This window comes from Bufo gargarizans, unplaced genomic scaffold (assembly GCF_014858855.1).
Source record: "Bufo gargarizans isolate SCDJY-AF-19 unplaced genomic scaffold, ASM1485885v1 original_scaffold_1714_pilon, whole genome shotgun sequence".
NCBI lineage: Eukaryota > Metazoa > Chordata > Amphibia > Anura > Bufonidae > Bufo > Bufo gargarizans.
In genome coordinates this window covers 79,084-95,858 of record NW_025334477.1, presented here as the reverse complement: position 1 = coordinate 95,858, position 16,775 = coordinate 79,084, and positions in this window count along the sequence as shown.

Here is a 16,775-nt window from a genome sequence, read left to right as displayed (position 1 = left end):
CCTGTTACCTTTATTCTCCAGGTCAGTATAATTACCACATTTATATAGTTTTTCTTGTGTTTTAATAAAAAAAAAGGTAAAAAGATTGAAAAAAATGTTTTTCTTTTCAATGCCATATTCTGACCTCACTAAGTTTTTTATAGTTACGTCTACAGAGCTGTGTGAGGGCTCATTTTATTCTGTAGTATTTATTGATACCGTTTTGGTATGTGTATTTTGTTTTTGTCACTTTTGATTCAGTTTTGTTGGGAGGTAAAGCGTTGAAAAAATGGCAGATGGTTGTAAGTTCAAATCCCCACAGAAGCATTTAAAAAATAGAGGCTCGATAAAAATTAAATTCTCAGATTGTCCCCAACAGTGAAAAGTTAGATTTTATTTATTTTTTTAAATGGAGCAAAACGTAAAACATTATCAAATAACATCTGTATTAACCCACACCAATCTTTTTAACTTTAACCAGTATTTTTTGTTGGGAAAGGTGGCAACCCTAACAGCACCCCTGCTCAGGACCTCTATAGGCCCACTCACTGCAGCAAGCCCAGCCTCAGTAAGCCTCATCATTATTTTTTTCTTATCATCGGTCTATACTGACCCTCATAATATTTTTATAGTTATGTCTACGGAGATGTGTGGGGGGCTCATTTTTTGCAGGACAATCTGTCATTTTGACAATACCATTTTGGGGTGTGTATAATGATCACTTTTTATTAAATTTTCTTGGGAGATAAAGTGATGAAAAAATCAGCCTTTTTTTTTATTTTTTTCTGTTACGCCATTCACCATATAGGCTAACTTTTGTTAATATTTTAATAGTACTGGCATTTTTGCATGCGGTGATGCCCATAATGTTATTTTCTTTTTTGTTTATTTTTCTTTTGGGGAAAGTGGGGTGAATTTTCTTTTTAATTATTATTTTTTTGTTTCCTTTTTTTTATTACTTTTTGTTAGGTCCCCAAGTGGACCATAATTTGCAATCATCAGATGCAACTTATACAGAATAATGTAAAGGGCTCCACTATTCTGTATAGAAATCACTATATCACAGTTAAGTGCTGCCACCTAGTGGCCTGAACTGGGATATACTAACAATGAGCCTGGAAGCCTAGTACAGGCTGTGGCTTATTTATAGAACAGGGTGCTTTCCCCGATCTCCGCTGTGGGAAAGCGCGCCTAAGAGGAAGCCTGTGCTTCGATTAGATAACACAACTCAGAAATCTCAGAAAATAGGAGTGTTAACTCTACTCCATCCGTATGCTGCCACAAGGTTTGCACACCTGGATTTGGGGATTTTCTGCCATTCTTCTCTGCAGTTCCTCCCAAGCACTGCCAGGTTGGAAGGGAACCGTCGGACAGCCATTTCCAGCCATTTACAGACGGGAGTCTGTAATCGCTTCCAAAGGTGCTTCAACTAAGTCCTGAGTAAGGCCTCTTTCACATGAACCATGCGGATTGTGTCAGGATGCGTTCAGTGAAACTCGCACCATGTGAAACTCGCACCATTTCGCAAGCAACTTCAATCAGTTTTGTCTGCAATTGCGTTCAGTGTTTCAGTTTTTCCACGCGGGATGCAATCAGTTTTCACGCGTGTGAAAAAGACCCTAAAGATTTATAAACATCTCCTAGCACTCATCAGTGAAAAACACATTGCATCTGGACTGCATCCAGATTACATCCGGATGCAATGTGTCTTTCACTGAAGCCCCGTTCACTTCTATGGGACCAGGTCTGCGTAAAAAACACAGAATAAGGGCTCATGCACACAAACGTATTTTATTTCCGTGTCTATTCCATTTTTTTTGCGGACCGTATACAGAACTGTTCACTTCAATGGGTCCGCAAAAAAACAGAAGGTACTCCGTGTGCATTCCGTTTCCATATTTCCGTTCTGCAAAAAAGTAGTGAATGTCCTATTATTGTCCGCAAATCACGGTCCGAGGCCCAATTGAAGTCAATGGGTCCGCAAAAAATACGGAACGCACACGGAACATATCCGTATGTCATCTGTATTTCATCCTTATTTTGCGAATCCATACTGTAGAAATGCTATGCCCAGCCCATATTGCTCATGTGTTTGGTGATTAAGAGGTTACTATTTCCGTTTCCGATCCGCAAAAAAGAGATCAAATACGGAAACCATGCGGATATGTTTTGTGCAATAACTGAATGGAAGAGGACTTAGATCGGAGAAAAAAACAACTCAGATACGGAACAACGGATTAGTGAAAAACGGACCACAAAACAACAACGGTCGTGTGCATGAGCCCTAAAGAACATTTTTCCTGAATGCAGAAATGATGTGTGTAAATCACCGCTCAGTGTGCACAGCCCCATTGAAATGAATGAGTCAGGATTCAGTGCGGGTGCAATGCGTTCACTCGCGCATGTGAAAGGGACCCAAAGGGTCTGAATACTTATCAATGCAAGATTTTAGTTTTTCCTTTTCAGTAAATTAGCAAAGATTAAGAACATTCTGTTTCCATTTTGTCATTATGGGGTACTGAGTGCAAAAATTCTATTCTATTTTAGCATAAGGTTGCAACTTTTAACAAAATTAGCAAAAAGTGAAAAGGGTCTGATGAATGCACAGTATATCTCAATTAGCTTTTATGACATGCTGTTATAAATTCATAGGCATTAATATGGAGTTGTTTCCCCACCCTTAACCCCTTCCCGCATTATCACGTAAAAGTACGTGGGGGAATGTGGTGCCTTACAGCATTCCCACGTGCATGTACGTGATGCGATTACACTGTCAGCGCACGGAGCGATGCGCTGACAGTTTAGTGAAGCCGGCACGGGGCGTTGCTAGGCAACCAGTGACGCTGGGCAGGAGCGAATCACAGCGCTCACCAGTCGGCGATCGCTGTGATTGGTCCATTACTGCAGAAGGACCAATCACAGCGCACTGACGTTATTTAGGGAGGAGCTGTATTTTCCCTCCTTCTCTGATCATCCCAATTCCTGTCAGGGAAGAGTCAGAGAAGGAGCTACTTGTAGGAATCCACTTACCACCGTGTTTTAACCCCTTCAGTGCCAAAACGCCACTCTTCTGTGTCCCAATCAGTGACACAGATCAGTTCTGTGCCTCAGCCTGTCATCTATCATCATCATTTCTGTCTCATCCCCTGCCTCACACATAATTAACCCCATTCAGTGCCTTCTTTGTGCCAGTCAGTGACAGATCAGTCCTGTCAAGTCCTGTCTGTCCGTCAAGACACCTGTCACTTCCACCAGTCCGTCTGTCAAGACACCTGTCACTTCAGCCTGTCCGTCCGTCAAGACACCTATCACTCTAGCCTGTCCATCCGTCAAGACACCTGTCACTTCCACCTGTACGTCTGTCAAGACACCTGTCACTCCAGCCTGTCCGTCCATCAAGACACCTATCACTCCAGCCTGTCCATCCGTCATGACACCTGTCAATCCATCCTATCCATCCGTCAAGACACCTGACAATCCATCCTTTCCATCCGTCAAGACACCTGTCACTCCAGTCTGTTCGTTCGTCAAGACACCTGTCACTTCCACCAGTCCGTCTGTCAAGACACCTGTCACTTCAGCCTGTCCATCCGTCAAGACACCTATCACTCCAGCCTGTCCATCCGTCAAGACATCTATCACTCCAGCCTGTCCATCCATCAAGACACCTGTCACTCCAGCCTGTCCGTTCGTCAAGATACCTGTCAATCCAGCCTGTCCATCCATCAAGACACCTGTCACTCAAGTATGTCCGTCTGTTAAGACACCTGTCACTCCAGCCTGTCCGTCTGTTAAGACACCTGTCACTTTCACCTGTCCATTCATCAAGACACCTGTCAGTCCAGCCTGTTCGTCCGTCAAGACATCTGTCAATACAGCCTGTCCGTTCGTCAAGACACCTGTCACTCCAGCCTGTTCGTCCGTCAAGACACCTGTCAATACAGCCTGTCCGTTCATCAAGACACCGGTCACTCCAGTCTGTCCGTTTGTTAAGACACCTGTCAATCCAGCCTTGAATGCCATCAGACTTGAATGCCAGGACACTTGCAACTTTTAGTTGGCAGGCACAGAATCTACAAACATGTGCCCGCATTGCTGCGAAAAATAATGTTTTAATATATGCAAATGAGCCTCTAGGAGCAATGGGGGCGTTGCTGTTACACATAGAAGTTCCGCTTTATGTTGCGCCCTTTGCACTTTGATTGACAGGGTAGGATAGTGAAAATGTCTCCATGCCTGGCCCGGTCAATTAAAATGCAGATTGCTGGGACATATGAACATGGGACCAACACAGACGCCTTCAGCTGCCAAGCGCACATGTAACAGGTCAGCCAGTGTCATAGGTACAAATCTGCTGACAGATGCCCTTTAAATTGGCTGAAAGGCTTTTGGGGTAGATAATAATGCATGGGATTTATAGATTGTTACAGTTGCGAAAAAGTAGGCCCATGATGCAAATATTTATGGTTCAATTTAATATATATTTTTTTTACTGAGCAATAGTTATTTTTTTACCAATATGTTTTTGGAACACAATATTCTTAACCCCTGTAATTAAACTGACCTGTTACCTTCATCCTCCAGGTCAGCATAATTACCACACTTATATAGTTTTTCTTGTGTTAATTGTGTTTTTGTTAAGACACCTGTCACTCCAGCCTTTCCGTTCGTCAAGACATCTGCCAATCCAGCCTGTCCATCCATCAAGACACCTGTCACTCCAAACTGTCCGTCCGTTGCTCCCAAGTTACATAAAAAAAAAAAATATTAACCCTGTCAATATGTGTGCCATCCTCCTGTGTGTACATACTCGTGTTCTGTGCTTGAGTGGCACCATTCATTAGTTCGCTGTTCAATAAAAAAATAAAAATAAAAAAAATAAACGTTAGTTAACTGTTTAAAATGACTAAACGGCTTTTGACTGCTGAAGAGGCATATGCTGTGCTTTTTGAGGACACTTACTCCAACAGTGGAGATAAAGTGAAATTTTTAGTTTCATCTTCCTCAAATGATTCCTCTAATGATGAACCCCCTCGTAGGCATCCTATGGGTAGTGCGCAGTCGCAGCCCCATACAAGTGACTCTTCATGGATCCCCACAGATAACTATGTGCCCCAGGTGCCTGAATTTACAGCCACTCCAGACATCAATGTAGGTTCCACAGGTTTCAGTGATGACCTAATCAACTTGATGGTAGAACAAACAAATATATATGCAGAGCAATTTATTGCCTCCCATCCAGACAGTTATATTTCAAGGCTCCACAAATGGACCGCTACTGACACGACTGAAATGAAAAAGTTTTGGGGACTTCTTCTAAGCATGGGCGTTCGTATTGGAACAAAGATATTATTTACCACACCCCTCTTTACTGTCTTGCCATGCCCCGGGTCTGTTTCGAAGCTATTCAAAGATTTCTACACTTCAACAATTATAATGAATGCCCACCCCTAAGCGACCCCAGTTATGACAGACTCTTTAAAATTAGGCCAGTGGCTGACCACTACAATTCCAAATTTGGTCAAGTATATACTCCCCAAAAATGCCTCTCAGTGGATGAATCATTGGTCCACTTCCAAAGGCCGATTACATTTCCGCCAGTACCTGCCCAATAAAAGGGCTAGGTATGGCGTGAAGTTGTATAAGGCCTGTGAAAGTGCGTCTGGGTATACATTGCGCTTCCGTATTTACGAGGTAAAAGATTCAAAAATGTAGCCGCCCGATTCTGGGTATAAGTGGGAAGATAGTATGGGATTTAGTCCACCCCCTGTTCGAACACGGATACCATCTATATTTCGACAACTTTTACAATAGTGTCCCTCTTCTGAAGTACCTTGCTGCCAGAGGCATAGGCACATGTGGCACAATCAGACGAAACCAAAAAGGGCTCCCTAAATTCTTTATAGACCAGACAGCTCAGAAAATTTGATGTTGCTAAAATACAAGGACAAACAGGATGTTCTTGTGTTAACTACCATCCATGCAAATCAATACACCCCAGTCCCAGTCCGAGGAACCATAGAGCAGACCACGAAGCCTGTGTGTATCCAGGATTACAACAAGTTCATGGGTGGAGTGGATCTTTCAGACCAGGTACTACCTAACCCAAGTGTCACTATATAATGCTTTTGTCATCCATAGAACAGCTGGTCATGGGGGGACCTTCTTGGAATTTCAGGAAAAAATAATAAAAAAATTGATTTTTGGCGTTCAGGAAGGAGAGGGCAGTATTTCAGTCAGCAGTGCTTCTGGGGTCTCAAGAATAATACCTGGGCACAGAAAAAAAAAAGGCGTTGAGTTTGCTCAGTTAGAGGGATTAGGAAAGACACCACTCACTACTGTCAGACCTGCCCCTCTAAACCGGGCCTCTGCATTGGAAAGTGCTTTAAAGTTTATCACACCTCCACTGATATCCATTAAGTTCATTTCATTCATTTCTTAATTAATCCATGGGAAGACATTTTCAGTTTAGCATTTTTTCCATTTGGCAATCCAATAATAGCCCCCCCCCCCAAAAAAAAAAAAATAAACGTAAAAATTCCCATTATACACCTAGCTAAATACATTGAAGGGTGTCATTTTATTAAATGGGGAATTTCTCCAATTTCCTTTTATGTTCTGTCACCCCTAGAGCCTTGTTTTTGTGTTTTTTACTGTTGGGGTGCCTCAGGGTGTCTTCAAATGCGACATGGTACCTGAAAATTATTCCAGTAAAATCTGCCCTCCAAAAGCCACACGGTGCTCCTCCCATTCTGAGCTTCACTGTGTTCTGATACAGCACTTTACAACCACATATTCAGGAGAAAACAGGTGACGCAGACCCGAACGCCCACATACTGCGGCGGGGCACAGGAGCGCATAGCTCCCTGTCCCGTCGCCGATCACCGCCATAGGCTTCAGGCCGCACATAGGCCTGAGGCCTATGTGGTAGTGAAATCCCGGCGCAGGCGTGCGTGATGACATTATCGCGCGCCTGTGTCTCGGGACGCAGCACTGCCTTATCCAGCCTTCCTCTGCGAGCCTGGCCCTGGACATAGCGTAGGTGAGTATTTAGCTTTTCTTTTTTTTTTCTTTTTTATTTCATGTGCCTACTTTGGGGGACATGTGGGGGACAAACAGTAGGACATATTAAGAGACATCGAGTACATGGGGAGGGGGAGAATGTGGGGGCTGTGGGGCAAATTATTATGGGGGGAATACTATGTGGGGACAAATTACTGTGTGGGGACAAATTATTATGGGAGGGACTACTATGTGGGGGCAAATTACTATATGGGGCAGTGTGGGGGCAAATTACTATATGGGGCAGTGTGGGGGCAAATTACTATGTTGGGCAGTGTGGGGGAAACTACTGTGTGGGGACAGTGTGGGGGAAATTGCTATGTGGGGACAGTGTGGGGTAATTTCTATGTGGGGACAGTGTGGGGAAATTGCTATGTGGGGACAGTGTGGGGGAATTGCTATGTGGGGACAGTGTGGGGGAATTGCTATGTGGGGACAGTGTGGGGGAATTGCTATGTGGGGACAGTGTGGGGTAATTGCTATGTGGGGACAGTGTGGGGTAATTGCTATGTGGGGACAAATTAGTATGTGGGGGCAGTGTGGTGGAAATTACTATGTGGGGGCAGTGTGGGGCAAATTACTATGTTGGGGAAATTACTGTGTGGGGGCGAACTACTATATGGGGGCAGTTTCGGGGAAATTACGGTGTGGTCTGGAATGGAAGCACAGATCGGAAACCTATGGAGTGCATCCATGGGTTTTCTGTCCATGCCTCCCCACTGCAAAAAAGTACTGTTGGATGCAGATTGCAGACCCCATTTAAATGAATGGGTTCATCTCTGCAGAAAGTGGACACACTGTCGGCGCCCATGCATTGCAATGTATACACACACACACACACACACACACACACGTGTAAATATATGTATATAAATATGTATATATAATCCAAAAAGCAGGCATTTCCAAGGTAAAGGTGTATATATATATATATATATATATATATACACACACACACACAAAATCATAGTTCCTGGCTAGATGTCCTACTTTCCCTGTTGGTTGCAGGGGCGTGGCCTAACAGAACCGGTGGGTGTGGCTTAGCTGGGTTGGCTGTGTGGTGATAGTGCAGGAGGGATGGGGATTGACTAAGTAGCTTCTGCAGTAGGGACTATAAAGGTTTATATTACAGCTTCTGTCAGGAATCAGCTGTGTGTAGAGAGGGAACAAGCAGCTGATTCCTGTCACAGTTGGAGCAGGCAGCAGGGAGCCGACCACTGACAGGAGCAGACTGCACATGCGCATGGACGAGCTTCCTCTCAAGCTCCTCCATGTCGCGTGCAGCCATGGACGAACTCAGAGAAGCAGGCAGATGTGTTTAATGAAGTATATTAGGGACTGCATTCTTTGCCTGCCTGCCACACTGTAGTGGAGAGTATTTAAAGAGTGGCCAACCCCTTTAACGAATTTCACCTCTGCGAAGCCCATACATTTGAATGCTATACGGAGACCGTTCTCCATACAGCATTCAAACGAAGTTTTGAATGAAGCGACTTCGGATCTATAATCCGAAGCGCGCTTCGCTCATGCCTAACTGGGACTGAAGGGCCTAGGTCAAACCCTGAAAAACAAACTATATTATCCCTTTGTCACCAAACTTTACAGCTGGCCCAATGCAGTCAGGAAGTGGTATCCTGGCATTCCCAAATCCAGACTGCCAGTTAGAGGCTCATCATTTGTCACTCCAAAGCACACATTTCCACTGCTCCAGATTCTAGTGGTGGCCTGCTTTACACCACTCTATCCAATGCTTGGTGATTTAAGGCTTTCATGGAAACACATGCCATTAAAGCTCCTAGCACACAGTTATTGTGCTGATGGTAATGGCTGAGGAGGTTTGGAAATCTGCATTTATTAAGCCAGCAGAGCAATGGCAACTATTATGCAGTATGCTCCTCAAGCACTCAGTGCCCCCCTCTGTAACTTTATGTGGTCTCCATTTCTTGGCTGAATTGCTGAGGTTCCTAAACTCAGCGAAGAAATTTCACAAACTGACTTGTTACAATGGTGGCATCCCATCAAAGGACTATGCTGGAATTCAGTAAACTCTTTAGAACGACCCATGGGATTATAAATCATACCCAAACCCTGTAGCGAAATACCCAATAGCTTAATCAATACAAAATACACGTGGACACCTTAAATGGGTGGAATAAATAAGGCCACAGCCATCTTTATTAAAGATTAGCTTAAAGTTAATTAACAATAAATCATCATAAAAATAAATCATCAATGAATTAACTCATCATCAATATCTTATTAACAAACCAATAATTAGACCAGCCATAAGCTCGGCCTAAACTACTGACTCAACTCGTCCGCTCACCTTATCAGTAAGCGACTTTTACCCACCGGAACATGCCGACTAAAGAGGCGGCATGGGCCCCACCCAACAACCATTTGCTGACAAATGGATTTTATCAGAAAAATAGAGGCCGGGCAAACCACCTTCAAGGTCCACGTGACGAAAAGAGAATCCCCAGACTAGCGGCACAAAACGAGCCATAATCCTATTAATTCGAATCCTAATCCTATCCAAATACTTAAAGTTTGGATAAGACAACCATAGCAAATGAGGAATCATTTCGGAAAAAACAAGATGGCCGTCAGGAAACAACCGCCTTGTTCTGACCATAGTACTCTTAATACAAAAGGCCAACTCAATGGTACTGAACTTGCCCACATCATTGGCTCCTGCATGAAAAATAATAACATCTCTAAGACTATAGCCAATAAACCATCCCATCGCAAACCCCTAACTCCATTCCAATATACTCTAAGGATGTCTGTAGACCAGGACAGATTGTCACCGTACGATCTTTCCAAAGCTCTTCTATGGGCCCAATGCACGAAAGAATGGCCGATGATCCATACGGTGAGCCCTGTGAAAGCTATAAATAAAAGAGGGTTAAACAATGGTAAAATCAGGACGACTATATAGTTTAAAACGATTAGATGACCATCTATTCTTTATTACGGACGTACTCAAACCAGACTCCGCTGCCGACGTGGCAGCACCGATCCGAAAAGAATGCGACATGAGGTGAAAACCCTCAAGTCCCAAATCCCTAAAACATCTTGAAAGAACAGACCTGAACTGATACTGTGTCAATGGAGAAACATTCGCATGAATAAAAAACCTGCTACCACCCACCGGTTTGACATGCCCATACCGAGATAACAAACTCACCGGACAAATAGAACCCGACCTGACCTTGTCCATACGAATCCAGGTACCCTTACCTGAATGATCCACTTTGGATGATGGAAGAAAAATTAAAACATAGTTAACATGAATATGAACGTGCTGAGACTCCAAGCCTAAACTTGACCTTCCATTCTTAGGAAACAACTCACCAATTCTAAACGCACCAAAAAACATACAACAAAACAGTGTGAAAAAAAGCAATGCTTCAAAATCATCCAAGCAAACCCTAGAAGTAGCGTGACATAATGCCCCCAACAACACCGGTAAAATAGGACACCTACTGTCAGGAAAAAATTTACCTCGCCTGTATCCTTTCAAAACCTGCTTGATCACGAAATAATCTAATACGGAAGGGGAACCTAAAATTCGAAGAAAAAAGGAAATCCCAGACAAACCTCTCAAAACTGTAGCATAAGCCAAACTATCCTGAAATAACGTTAAGCAAAAAGCTAAAGCCGAAACCTCGCCACAGACATAAGGGGACCAACCTCTACCAGCAGCAAAGCGACACCAACGACCCCAAGACCGAATGTAACCCAACCACGTTGCAGGAGCCACCGACGACTGCAAGTACGACATGCCTAGGACCAAATCAGATTCCACAGATGCTCGGGGCATAGCTCCCCCTCCTGGTTGGCCCTTTCCGCCAGCCGATGAAATCTCTGAAACTGGAAACGTGACAATGAATCAGCAATGGAGTTATCTATTCCAGGAACATGACGAGCCTTCAGCCAAATATTTAACTTCAAACACAAAAGAACTAAATGACGTAACAACTTAACTACCAAGGGACACTTAGACAACAAACAATTAACTGCAAACAAAACACCCTTATGATCAGAATGCTAAATAATCCTTTTATTAGAGAAAAAACTACCCCACAAAACTAAAGCTACCACTACAGGGAACAGCTCCAACAGAACAATAGTCTTAGTGACCCCATTCGACACCCATGCCGGATGCCACTCTGCAGCACACCAATGCCCGTTCCAATATGCACCTAAACCACACGAATCGGCAGCATCAGTAAATAAATCCAAGGAGGAAGCCACTACAAAATCATCCTGCCAATACGACCTACCATTATACTGCTAAAAAAATTCCAACCAAACCACAAAATCTTCTTTAACCTCTCTGCACAAACGAATATGAAAAGCTGGATTCCTAATGCCTGAAATTTTTTAAGACAACCTCCTGCAAAATACTCGCCCCATCGGCATTACACTACTAGCAAAGGCTAACATGCCTAAAATCGACTGAATCTCTCTCACCGTAGCTTTACGCCTTTTCAACAAATCAGACAAAACCGCGCATATCTTGGTAACCTTTTGCAATGGGAGACAACACACACCCTTTTTGGAATCAATGACTATTCCCAAGTACTCTAAACGATTAACAGGGCAAACAGTCTTATCCTCTGCGAGCGAAACACCAAACTCAGAACATACTGCAAAGAAAGACTCCAACAATTCAGAACACACCGAAGAGCCTGCCGTACCAATGAACAAAAAATCATCCAAATAATGCGTCACTGCTCCTCGCATACGCTTTACCGATACCGTCCATTCAAGAAAAGAGGAAAAAACTTCTAAATAAAAACATGATAAAGAACATCCCATAGGAAGACATCTATCAAAGTAAAATAAACCGTTAAAATTAAAACATAAAGAATTAAAACATGACGGATGAACCGGCAATAAGCGAAACGCAGACTGAATGTCCGCTTTCGCCATTAAAGCGCCTTTGCCACAGCTCCGCACAAACTCTACAGCAGAATCAAAGGTGGCATATTTAACAGAGCATAATGCCTTATCGATTTCATCATTCAATGATGCCCCATGAGGAAGGGACAAGTGGTGAATTAAACGATAAGCATTAGGCTCCTTTTTAGGGACCACCCCTAATGGAGAAAGGCGAAAATTAGCAAAAGGAGGAGAGGAAAAAGGACCTGCAATCCTACCTAAGGTCAATTCCTTTGCTAATTTGGATTGAACAACTGAAGGGAACTGATCAACAGAAGACAAATTATTAACCCATTCACAACCCAAACCAGAAAATGATGGTAACCGAAAACCAAAAGCAAAACTATCCAGAAGCAACTCCGCCATCATGAAATTTGGGTATCGCTCGAGCCAAGGACGCATGTTCTCCAAATTTACTGGCGTCCAAGCTCTTAGCCACATACTCTTTTGTGGAAGGCTGGGTCGGCATGTTAGCTCTTTTATAACACCGAACCAGCGGATGGCTACCTCCACAAAAAGCACACTCATGACAGTACTTGCAAGATGCAGGCCATCTGCACTGCGATTCATAAAATGCAAAGCAAGTGCCTTTCTTAAATAACTGCGAATGCGAGGCTGACGGAGTTGACTGTTGCCTTGCAGCAGCAAAGGATGAACGCTGCGGTAACAATAAGTTCAGCCACAGCTTTCATCATATAAAAACCATCCAATCCCCCCAAATTTTTATATGCCTCTAACACATTATCTAAATGCTGAAAAAGGCCAGAACACTTCATAGGAAATTTCTCTCCCATTACGCTACAAAAAATACAGTATGCTTGGAGCCAATTATTAAAAGTCCTGGGAATAGGACGTCTTCTGTCTTCCTCAGACTTATCTTCCCGCTTCTCTAGTTTTGTAACAAAATCCTTAGAAGCGGGAAGAAGAGATAACATATCTACAAATTCATTTCTCCATATCTTCTCTTTCACCGACATGGAGAGATGAAAACCTAAAGGAGATAATTCACATGGCAACATTTCTTTATAACACATTTCGGAAACACCTTTGTGTTTCGAAACCACTGGCCTGGGGAGAGATTCCTCACTATCTGAATCCCTACCCACCTCCTGACCGGAAAACCGCCAAGCGTCCAAAAAATCACCTGCCACATTAGCCGACTCAGGAGGAGGGGGGGGGGGGGGGACAAAGTTCTTTAAGGAAGAAAGTACAGAAGACAAAGGGGCAATGACAGTACTCATAAGGGGGCACACTCAAGAGGGAAACACAATGGTGAATATCAATGTGTTACTTTAATACTTTAAAATCATACCCCTAAAAGTACATAAAAAACGCACATACGCCGTGCGACACGCGTGAACAATACACTCCTGCAATGAAATAACAAGAATGACAACCTGCTATATACCGTCCACAAATCAAAATGAGATCACTGGGATCCTAATACACTATAATCACTAGGATTTAACTGCGGCAATGTCCCAATCCAATCAATCGTAAGGTGGTATACCAGCAATGTCCCAATGTGAGTCTTATTCCTATTGGGTGGACTCCTACTGATGACAAATTATTTTCTTTCCATTCTTTTTACTTTTTAAAGTTTGATTAATAAATCACTGGAAAAAGTAAAAAGAATGTAAAGAAATTTTTTTTTCGCAGCCAGCCAACCCCAACCGCGAGATGAAACAATGAGGATTATCCTTCCGTTCAATTCTCAGTATAGAACAGTGGAAAGAAGTATTCGGAAGCATCGGGGGCATTTGTTGACTGACAGGGTTATAGGTCCCCTTCTGAGTGATGTACCTAAAATAACATACACGAGGGCCAGTAATCTAGCTGGAAAAATAGCCCCGACTGTAAAAGTGAGGAAGGTTGGCCATCAAAAAGATAACTGGCTGGCAGTGAATGGATTCTTCAAGTGTGGCAGATGTGCTAACTGTAGGATTACAAGTTTCCCCCCAAAAAAACACAAAAGTAGTATCCACAGTGAACTCTTTCAGTTTGGAGATACAGGAATGCCTGACCTGTGATTCCACTGATGTCATATATTTGCTACAATGTGGGTGCAGGAAGCAATACATCGGGAGATGAAAAGAACGCTAAAAAAGAGAGTAGCGGAACATGTAGCAAATATTAAAAAAGGTCTAGAGACGCATTCATTATCAAAACATTTAAAAATGAAACATAATTGTGATCCAACTAGCCTGAAATTTACGGCCATTGAAAGGGTCAAGAAGGTATGGAGAGGGGGAAACCATATCGCACACATGTCAAGACAGGAATCCCGCAGAATGTTTGAGCATGATACGATTGTTCCCAGAGGCCTGAATGCCGAGATGGAGGTGTTTGGGTTTCTGTGAACCATTGGGGGGTTGTCTGGTTGGGATGGGACATCGCAGTCTGGCCGTCTATCGACACTGTGATCTCCCCTCCCAGCTAGACGGCTCCGCTCTTCTACAAAAATTTACAAAAATTTACAAAAATCTACAAAAATCTACAAAAACTGCATACATATCCTTCCGCTCAGTTTTGTTGAACATTCTAATTGCAATGTATGGACGTTGGAGGGGAATACATATGAAATGGGCTATAACCGCACATAAACCGCAATTCACATGATGCGTTTTTGATGCGATTGTCTTCTAAATAATCGCAGGACCTTGCAGTCTTCTCCACAACCCGTTTTAATATTTATGTATAAAGGGTATTTATTATTTTAAGCTTACTTTAAAGTACACAATTGCAATTGAAGTCTAATTGTATAATATAACATATGTATGATAATGAAAAGGGGATACAGCCCAATCCACTCCACAGATTAGGACATTCACAGAAATGTAGGATTGTGGGTAAGGATATCCCTACATAAGGAGTGAGGATCCGCTCACTCGGTTGACCACTGAGGAAGGGGAGTAGGACCCTGAAACGCGTCTGGCATACAGAGTGAGCGTGGATCCACAAAAAGGAAAAAGCTAACTGGACACAAGAAAGAAAAAAGTATACAACTATACAAGCGTAAACGGAGCAGCAGTCGCGGAGCAGTGACGTCAGCTGAGCGTCTATCCGGTCTCCCAGGCAACAAGGTCATGTGGGACGCCACGCACGGCCGAGCACATTGCGTGGGACGCTGCGAGTGTGCGACTGCTTGGTAAACAGCGCTGCAGGGACGCAGTGAAGAGGGGTAAGACCGGACGTATGAGAGCGCCACAAGCCGCATAAAGAGACTGTGAGTAATGACATTTACAGCTCCATTGTGAATAAGCATTGTTATCTATATCCACCATTGAATGTCCTGAATTGAAGGTACTGGACAGTCTAACTCTGTTGCAACACTATTATCACTCTATCAGCTTCTGGCCAGAGTGCCATTGCTTCATCAGTAGTAGTCCACCCAATAGGAATAAGACTCACATTGGGACATTGCTGGTATACCACCTTACGATTGATTGGACTGGGACATTGCCGCCGTTGAATCCTAGTGATTATAGTGTATTAGGATCCCAGTGATCTCATTTTGATTTGTGGACGGTATATAGCAGGTTGTCATTCTTGTTATTTCATTGCAGGAGTGTATTGTTCACACGTATCGCACAGCGTATGTGCGTTTTTTTATGTACTTTTAGGGGTATGATTTAAAAGTATTAAAGTAACACCATTGTGTTTCCCTCTTGAGTGTGCCCCCTTATTATTGCTCTTACCTCATTTATTTTGCCGGTCCTGAGGGTGGGACCTGAGGGCGAGCACCTTATCCATCCGGTGAGGGGGTGAGCCGCTGTAACTTCTGATTTTACCCAATGACAGTACTCAGACCACTGGTGCACTCACCACCCTCAGAAGCAGAAGCCTGGACACCTGCAGAGGATCGAGGGAAGTCCTGTAGCTGTGGTCCATCTTCCAGGCACGCACTCCCCTGGTGCTCAACACCTAAGTGGAGCTGCTGGGAGGAATGCTGCACAGGCCGCCTTCCATCTCTGCACCTTGGTGGCATCAGTGGAAGCTCTCCCTGCCGAAGACATCTCTGGAACAGTACCCGAACGCTGAGGATCACAGAAGGGAACTGAAATTCTGGTCCAAGATTTCCGGGGACACCAATTCCAGACGCATCAGACGTCATCAAGCTGCTGCTGCTTCCGGCACACTCATTTGTAGAGGAACCGCGTCTCTCAAGACTCTTCCTCTCCTGACCGGACCTGCGTGGGGAAGGAGAAAAACGGGTGCGCTGCCTCTTCTCCCTTACAGAAGAGCGCAGCGCAGGCAACATGGAGGGAGCACCCGGATCGTCATCCACCACCGCTGACTGTTCAGAAACCGCACTGGAAGCGCCGACCACTGCATTGACCACTGAAGGGGAAGACATCTCAGCCAGGCAGGAGCAGCAGGCAGAAACGGGCAGCAATCTTCCCTCAGGTACTCGTCTGGCAGCACACGGCTGGCAGACACCGCTTCTTATAACCCTAGCCTGGTCCCAGCCCAGAAGTCCCACCCAATCCTATACCTGTTGCTGGGCATCCCTACTCCATTCTGCCTGGCAACGTGATTCCATAGGTCCCTCCCTGACCCAATCAATGACCTCTGCTACTCTGCCCGGTAACCTTCCTATATTTAGCCCTGAACCTCACTTTCTTGGCGGGAAAATTCCCGCCAAAACTCCTAAATGTAAGAACTCTGGGATGATTATAATCCCATGAGGATCCCTCCATATTTATTTTCCGGATCCTGACATTCTTTCACAAATGTTTGTGAAAGAATGGGAGTCTTAAAAGCATATTGCCAATCTGCTTGGC